The sequence below is a fragment of the Mercurialis annua genome, linkage group LG1-X, assembly GCF_937616625.2.
Source record: "Mercurialis annua linkage group LG1-X, ddMerAnnu1.2, whole genome shotgun sequence".
Lineage (NCBI taxonomy): Eukaryota > Viridiplantae > Streptophyta > Magnoliopsida > Malpighiales > Euphorbiaceae > Mercurialis > Mercurialis annua.
The window spans coordinates 33,269,037-33,278,562 of NC_065570.1; the positions used below are offsets into that span (position 1 = coordinate 33,269,037).

At 33.1% G+C, this 9,526-nt stretch overlaps 1 long non-coding RNA gene across 1 annotated transcript; it reads right to left on the reverse strand.

Annotated features, from left to right (window-relative positions):
• Positions 1-3,336: 3,336 nt before the first annotated feature.
• On the reverse strand, positions 3,337-5,887 carry LOC126682601 (uncharacterized). The gene is made up of 3 exons (XR_007641474.2): positions 5,737-5,887; positions 4,581-4,665; positions 3,337-3,715 (listed from the first exon to the last, which is right to left on the reverse strand). It is a non-coding gene; the product is annotated as an uncharacterized LOC126682601 (long non-coding RNA).
• Between the last annotated feature and the right edge of the window lie 3,639 nt (positions 5,888-9,526).

Below are 9,526 nucleotides of genomic sequence, written 5' to 3' on the forward strand. Positions count from 1 at the left end.
TAAAGCGTTGCGAAACAAATCCAAACGTTTCACATTTTCAGTTATTTAAGACAAACCTTTACAAACGTTACGAAACAAAACCAAGCGTTTCACCTTTTTACAAATATAAGCAAAACTTTTACAAACATTACAAAACAAATCCAAGCGTTTTAACTTTTTAGCAATTTAAGCCAGATGTTTATAAACTTTATGAAACAAATCCAAACATTTCCTCTTTATAGCGATTTAAGCCACCCATATTAAACGTTCCGAAACAAATCCAAACGTTTCACCTTTTTAGCGATTTCTGCCAAACGTTTACAAACGTTACGAAACAAATCCAAAAATTTTGCCTTTTTAGCAATTCAAGCCAAACGTTTACAAAAGGTACGAAACAAATCCAAACGTTTCCCCTTTTTAGCGATTTAAGCCAAACGTTTACAAACGCTATGAAACAAATCCAAACGTTTCACCTTTTTAGCAATGTAAGCCAAATGTTTACAAACGTTACAAAACTAATCCAAGCGTTTCAACTTTTTAAAAATTTAAGCAAAACGTTTACAAACGTTACGAAAAAAATCCAAGCGTTTTACCTTTTTAGCAATATAAGCCAAACGTATTCAAAGGTAAAGAAACAAATCCAACTGTTTCACCTTTTTAGCAATTTAAGCCAAACGTTTACAAACGTTACGAAACAAATCCAAATGTTTCACCTTTTTTGCAATGTAAGCCAAACGTTTACAAACGTTACGAAACAAATCGAAGCGTTTCACCTTTTTAGCAATTTAAGCCAAACGTTTACAAACGTTACGAAACAAATCCAAGTGTTTCACCTTTTTAGAAATTTAAGCCAATCGTTTACAAACGTTACGAAACAAATCCAAACATTTCACCTTTTTAGCAATGTAAGCCAAACGTTTACAAACGTTACAAAACTAATCCAAGCGTTTCAACTTTTTGAAAATTTAAGCAAAACGATTACAAACGTTACGAAAAAAAATCCAAGCGTTTCACCTTTTTAGCAATATAAGCCAAACGTATTCAAAGGTAAAGGAACAAATCCAACTGTTTCACCATTTTAGCAATTTAAGCCAAACGTTTACAAACATTACGAAACAAATCCAAATGTTTCACCTTTTTTGCAATTTAAGCCAAATGTTTACAAACGTTACGAAACAAATCCAAGCGTTTCACCTTTTTAGCAATTTAAGCCAAACGTTTACAAACGTTACGAAACAAATCCAAGCGTTTCACCTTTTTAGAAATTTAAGCCAATCGTTTACAAACGTTACGAAACAAATCCAAGAGTTTCAACCTTTTTAGCGATTTAAGCCAATCGTTTACAAACGTTACAAAACAAAAAAAACGTTTCACCTTTTTAGCGATTTTAGCCAAACATTTACAAACATTACGAAACAAATCCAAGCGTTTCGCCAATTTAGCAATTTAAGCCAAACGTTACAAAACAAATCGAAACATTTCACCTTTTTAGCGATTTAAGCCAAACGTTTACAAACGTTACGAAACAAATCTAAATGTTTCACCTTTTTAGCGATTTTAGCCAAACGTTTACAAATGTTACGAAACAAATCAAAACGTTTAAAATGTTATGAAACAAACGTTACGAAACAAATCTAAGCGTTTACAAACGTTACGAAACAAAACCAAACGTTTCACCTTTTTAGGGATTTAAGCCAAACATTTACAAACGCTATGAAAAAAAACCAAACGTTTCACCTTTTTATCGATTTACGTCATACGTTTACAAACGTTACGAAACAAATCCAAACGTTTCACGTTTTTGGTGATTTAAACCAAACATTTAAAACCGTTAAGAAACAAATCCAAACGTTTCACCTTTTTAGCGATTTAAGCTAAACGTTTACAAACGTTACGAAACAAAACCAAACGTTTAAAACGCTATGAAACAAATCCAAACATTTCACATTTTTAGTGATTTAAGCGAAGCGTTTACAAACATTACGAAACAAAACCAATCGTTTCATCTTTTTAGAAATTTAAGCCAAACGTTTACAAACGTTACGAAACAAATCCAAACGTTTCACCTTTTTAGCGATTTATGCCCATCATTTACAAACGGTACGAAACAAATCCAAACGTTTCACCTTTTGAGCGATTTAAGCCAAACGTTTATACACGCTACGAAAAAAATCCAAACGTTTCACCTTTTTAGGAATTTAAGTTAAACGTTTACAAACGTTACGAAACAAATCCAAGTGTTAATCCTTTTCAGCAATTTAAGCCAGATGTATACAAACGTTAGGAAACAAATCAAAGCGTTTCATTTTTTTTAGCAATTTAAGCCAAATGTTTACAAAGGTTAAGAGAAAATCCAAACGTTTCACCTTTTTAGTGATTTAAGCCAAACGTTTACAAACGATACGAAACAAATCCGAACATTTCATCTTTTTAGCGATTTAAGCCAAATGTTTACAAACTTTACGAAATAAATCCAAATGTTTCACCTTTTGAGCAATTTAAGCCAAACGTTTACAAACGTTACGAAACAAAACCAAATGTTTTACCTTTTCAGCGATTTAAGCCAAACGTTTAAAACGTTACGAAACAAATCCAAACGTATCACCTTTTTAGAGATTTATGCCAAACATTTATGTTACGAAACAAAACCAAATGTTTAAAATGTTACGAAACAAATCCAAACGTTTCCCATTTTTAGCAATTTAAGCCAAACCTTTACAAACTTTGCGAAACAAAACCAAGCGTTTCACCTTTATAGCAATTTAAGCCAAACGTTTACAAACATTACAAAACAAATCCAATCGTTTCACCTTTTTAGCAATTTAAGCCAGACGTTTACAAACGTTACGAAACAAATCCAAACGTTTCCTCTTTTTCGCGATTTAAGCCACACGTTTGAAACATTACGAAACAAATCCCAACGTTTCACCTTTTTAGCGATTTATGCGAAACGTTTACAAACATTACGAAACAAATCCAAAATTTTTGCCTTTTTAGCGATTTATGCCAAACATTTACAAACGGTACGAAACAAATCCAAACGTTTCACCTTACGTTTCACCTTTTTAGCAATGTAAGCCAAACGTTTACAAATGTTACGAAACAAATCCAAACGTTTCACATTTTTAAAGATTTATGCCAAACTTTTACCAACGTTACGAAATAAAAACAAACGTTTAAAGCGTTGCGAAACAAATCCAAACGTTTCACATTTTCAGTTATTTAAGACAAACCTTTACAAACGTTACTGTCACGACCCAAAATCGAAGGCCGCGACCGGCGCTAGGGAATGGGAATTGTAGTTCCGAAACCCGTAGCAAGCCTGAAATTCACTAAAACGTTTTCGCAATTATCATATAAACCTTGACCTTACAAACGGAAGCATTTAACAAAACAAAGATACATTTATATACACTAGTAAAGTCTTACAAATTGCTCAGGCTTATCGTTTCCGTATCAGGTACGTACTAGCCCGACATAAACTACTAGTGTCAAAGTCACTTCACGGGTATCTACCTCCGTGGAACAAATACAATAATCGTAGCCAACAAAGCGTATATTTGATGACAACAACTATAGACATCATAAAAACATGTTAATATGCTAGGCCACGACACCGGTCAGACTCACACTACTGCAGCAACTACGAAAGTCGGGACTGTACATAGCCCAAAGGAACCTCTGGTCAAAGAAGGACTTCTAGCCACGTCTAGAATCTAGGTACCTGAAAAACACACTATTGGGGGGTCAGCTATTAAGCTGAGTGAGTTATACTTTACTTACCATATTATCAAAATAAGCATCGCATTTTAAAAACATTTTTAAAATATTTATACAATCATATTTTTAAACAATTCCAACATATACAGTCACAGCAATTGCAAACAATTCACTAAATACAAGTATTTGATCCGAACGAAACCTTAATCTTAAACTCCTTAACCTCTCCTAATCCGTAACATATTCGAATCAAATCATTTTAATCCAAGTGGTACGGTCCCGAGATAGTTCGACCGAGTTACCGCTACCACGTGGCATAGTCCCGAGATAGTTCGACCGAGTTACTCATGCCACTGCTTAATCCCAAGTTGTGGGTCCCAAGATAGTTCGACCGAGTTACCCACCAGATACGGGTCCCGAGATAGTTCGACCGAGTTACCTCGTATATGCCAAAATTATAATCCTCCTTTCCGATACCCAAACATATTCCATTTCATAATCATAAATATGATCAACATTTAATGAGCTCATATCAAATGTTTCAATGTACGAATATCTAGACTCTTATAAACACCGGTGATCACACGGCCTATTGACGCCCAATAGGTAGCTCGTTTCTTCGGATCGTATACAAATTCACATTCGCAAATAATCGACAAGTCATAAGCAAAGTAATACAATTCATATATCAAACAAGTCAATCCAATACAATGTAGTTCAATCCATAAACAAACAAGTTGAATATAATTCAATCATATACCAACAATCCAAATCAAACAATTCAATTCAAATAACTAATGCGATGCACTTAATAATAATAATATATAGTATATATAAAATAGTTTTTAATACGATAATAAGAGTGAGTAAATTATACTCACTGCTTGCTATCCATGATCTTCGATAACAGCTAGCGACGTCACGTTCTGTAAGTTTCGGGTTCTACTGGTAGTCGCCACGTCAAGTCTACACAATTTCGATAATAACTCGAATTAATTACAATCTAACTATAATTAATTAATCCAAAACTAGGTTTCTAGCCAACTTCGGCTATTGAAACCGTTCACTTAAAATAGTCCGACCCCTAAACAAAATTGACATTCTTAAAGTTAAGAACGTCCCCTACAACTTTCATTTAGGTCTCGGACTGAGATTAGCACCCGAAGCTGTCGGAATTTGGCTCCGAAGTTAAGACCTTGGGCTGTTATAAAATTATAGAACTGCTCTACGCGACTTAATGTTCTGCCTTATACGAGCAGTTTAGAGTCCGATTCAACAAAAAGTTAAACTTAGACATTCGTAGGTAACATCATTAAGTTTCCGTACCTATAAACGGAACTCAATTTGGACGTATACAACTCGAGATATGACCCGCGCACTAAGGCTGTTTTGCACAGCAAATTCTTGCAAAATGTCCAATTATCGTTTAAACATTCGGATTGAAACTATTACGTGACGGAACTAAACATATCGATAGCATATTTTTATATCCATTAAATTCAGTACTTAAACATGCTATATCAAATCATTTTATCCAATGAAAACCTTAACTCATTATTTATTTTCAAACTATCTTTACGTCCAAATCGAATTAGCTCATAACGCTTAGCGTTTTCGTCAATTATGAGCGTAATTGGACTTCGGAGAAGGGGTGACTTCAGCCCCTTCCTCCTTTGCTTCCCTCCCCTGTTTTGATAAGGGGAGGAGCTGATCATGGCCATCCCTCATCGCTCACAAACAATTAACTAATAACCCTATCAAAACCGATCAATTACAACACGTAAACTTCATTTTTAAGCCTCAAATCATTATGGTCACCATTATTATTCAAAACAGCAAATTAAGCTCTAACCCTTAACATACATCACACATAATTCACAACTCTCAAGTCTCATCAATTCAATCATTAAACTTTGCATAAACCATCAATTTACTCATCATAAACATCATCTACACCATTAGAATCATCATCACCATTTAAGCTCATCAAACCAGAAAATTTCGAATTAAACCCTAACTATAATTACTGATTCTTACCTTGATTAACAGGTATAGATCAATAGAGCTCCTCCTCCTCGTTCCGTGGCCGCAAGAATCGTCCAATTCCGAGCTAAAATGAATAAGTTATGCTAATTTGAAAATTTTTCATGGTTTAAGTTCAAAGGTTGAAGGTGATGAGTATTTGTTGCTGAACTCAAATGGAATTCTGAGTTTAAGACTCAAAGTAATTGCCTTATATATTTATGGAAAAAGTCTCACTTGATCCCTAACATTGCCACCTCCTTAAACTTTAATTCGTAACTTTTCTTTCGTCCAATTTAATCCGTTAATCGCTTAATCGTTCGAACTCGATAAATTTCGTATTATTTATGTCCAAATAAATAATATCAACTTAATATCTCATAATTCCATCTCCGATAATTTATTTTTGCAATTTTTGGCTAAAAACGCTCAAATTCCAATTTGAGGTAAAATGAACTTTTTCTCACTTTTTCCTTTCAAATTTTGCTTTAACAAATATCGATATCCAATTATTCGATATTATTTTTTATAAGTCTAATTCCCGTCAATAATCTATTAAATTTTCATTTTCCGGAAATTAAATTCTTATTTTCCAATTTTCGAGGTTAAGTGCAATTTATCTACTTTTCCATATTTTTCTTTTTAAGTCTAATTCTATTTTCTTTATGGAATTCTTGGTATTGAAATTTTCTTATTAGAATCTCAATATCGACTTACTCGGCTCCTCTTTTATTTAATTATTTTCCGATAATTCCTTCTTTTGGCCGCTTTAACTATTTAAACTTAGACACGTTGCCTACTTTGGAAACGTCAAACATACGGGGTATTACAGTTACGAAACAAAACCAAGCGTTTCACCTATTTACCAATTTAAGCAAAACTTTTACAAACATTACAAAACAAATCCAAGCGTTTCACCTTTTTAGCAATTTAAGCCAGATGTTTATAAACGTTACGAAACAAATCCAAACGTTTCCTCTTTTTAGCGATTTAAGCCACACATATTAAACGTTCCGAAACAAATCCAAATGTTTCACCTTTTTAGCGATTTCTGCCAAACGTTTACAAACGTTACGAAACAAATCCAAAATTTTTGCCTTTTTAGCAATTCAAGCCAAACGTTTACAAACGGTACGAAACAAATCCAAACGTTTCACCTTTTTAACGATTTAAGCCAAACGTTTACAAACGCTATGAAACAAATCCAAACGTTTCACCTTTTTAGCAATGTAAGCCAAACGTTTACAAACGTTACAAAACTAATCCAAGCGTTTCAACTTTTTAAAAATTTAAGCAAAACGTTTACAAACGTTACGAAAAAAAATCCAAGCGTTTCACCTTTTTAGCAATATAAGCCAAACGTATTCAAAGGTAAAGAAACAAATCCAACTGTTTCACCTTTTTAGCAATTTAAGCCAAACGTTTACAAACGTTACGAAATAAATCCAAATGTTTCACCTTTTTTGCAATTTAAGCCAAACGTTTACAAACGTTACGAAACAAATCCAAGCGTTTCACCTTTTTAGCAATTTAAGCCAAACGTTTACAAACGTTACGAAACAAATCCAAGCGTTTCACCTTTTTAGAAATTTAAGCCAATCGTTTACAAATGTTACGAAACAAATCCAAGAATTTCAAATTTTTTAGCGATTTAAGCCAATCGTTTACAAACGTTACAAAACAAAAAAAACGTTTCACCTTTTTAGCGATTTTAGCAAAACATTTACAAACATTACGAAACAAATCCAAGCGTTTTGCCAATTTAGCAATTTAAGCCAAACGTTACAAAACAAATCGAAACGTTTCACCTTTTTAGCGATTTAAGCCAAACGTTTACAAACGTTACGAAACAAATCTAAATGTTTCACCTTTTTAGCGATTTAAGCCAAACGTTTACAAATGTTACGAAACAAATCAAAACGTTTTAAATGTTATGAAACAAACATTACGAAACAAATCCAAGCGTTTATAAAAGTTACGAAACAAAACCAAACGTTTCACCTTTTTAGGGATTTAAGCCAAACGTTTACAAACGCTATGAAAAAAAACCAAACGTTTCACCTTTTGAGCGATTTAAGGCATACGTTTACAAACGTTACGAAACAAATCCAAACGTTTCACTTTTTTGGTGATTTAAACCAAACATTTAAAACCGTTAAGAAACAAATCCAAACGTTTCACCTTTTTAGCGATTTAAGCTAAACGTTTACAAACGTTACGAAACAAAACCAAACGTTTAAAACGCTATGAAACAAATCGAAACATTTCACATTTTTAGTGATTTAAGCGAAGCGTTTACAAACATTACGAAATAAAACCAATCGTTTCATCTTTTTAGAAATTTAAGCCAAACGTTTACAAACGTTACGAAACAAATCCAAACGTTTCACATTTTTAAAGATTTAAGCCAAACTTTTACCAACGTTACGAAACAAAAACAAACGTTTAAACCGTTGCGAAACAAATCCAAACATTTCACATTTTTAGTGATTTAAGCGAAGCGTTTACAAACATTATGAAACAAAACCAATCGTTTCATCTTTTTATAAATTTAAGCCAAACGTTTACAAACGTTACGAAACAAATCCAAACGTTTCACCTTTTTAGCGATTTATGCCCATCATTTACAAACGGTACGAAACAAATCCAAACGTTTCACCTTTTGAGCGATTTAAGCCAAACGTTTATACACGCTACGAAAAAAATCCAAACGTTTCACCTTTTTAGGAATTTAAGTTAAACGTTTACAAACGTTACGAAACAAATCCAAGTGTTAATCCTTTTCAGCAATTTAAGCCAAATGTATACAAACGTTAGGAAACAAATCAAAGCGTTTCATTTTTTTTAGCAATTTAAGCCAAATGTTTACAAAGGATAAGAAAAAATCCAAACGTTTCACCTTTTTAGTGATTTAAGCCAAACGTTTACAAACGTTACGAAACAAATCCAAACGTTTCCTCTTTTTTGCGATTTAAGCCACACGTTTGAAACATTACGAAACAAATCCAAACGTTTCACCTTTTTAGCGATTTATGCGAAACGTTTACAAACATTACGAAACAAATCCAAAATTTTTGCCTTTTAAGCGATTTATGCCAAACATTTACAAACGGTACGAAACAAATCCAAACGTTTCACCTTAAGTTTCACCTTTTTAGCAATGTAAGCCAAACGTTTACAAACGTTACGAAACAAATCCAAACGTTTCACATTTTTAAAGATTTAAGCCAAACTTTTACCAACGTTACGAAACAAAAACAAACGTTTAAAGCGTTGCGAAACAAATCCAAACGTTTCACATTTTCAGTTATTTAAGACAAACCTTTACAAACGTTACGAAACAAAACCAAGCGTTTCACGTTTTTACCAATTTAAGCAAAACTTTTACAAACATTACAAAACAAATCCAAGCGTTTCACCTTTTTAGCAATTTAAGACAGATGTTTATAAACGTTACGAAACAAATCCAAACGTTTCCTCTTTTTAGCGATTTAAGCCACACATATTAAACGTTCCGAAACAAATCCAAACGTTTCACCTTTTTAGCGATTTCTGCCAAACGTTTACAAACGTTACGAAACAAATCCAAACGTTTCACCTTTTTAGCGATTTAAGCCAAACGTTTACAAACGTTACGAAATAAATCCAAATGTTTCACCTTTTTTGCAATTTAAGCCAAACGTTTACAAACGTTACGAAACAAATCCAAGCGTTTCACCTTTTTAGCAATTTAAGCCAATTGTTTACAAACGTTACGAAACAAATCCAAGCATTTCACCTTTTTAGAAATTTAAGCCAATCGTTT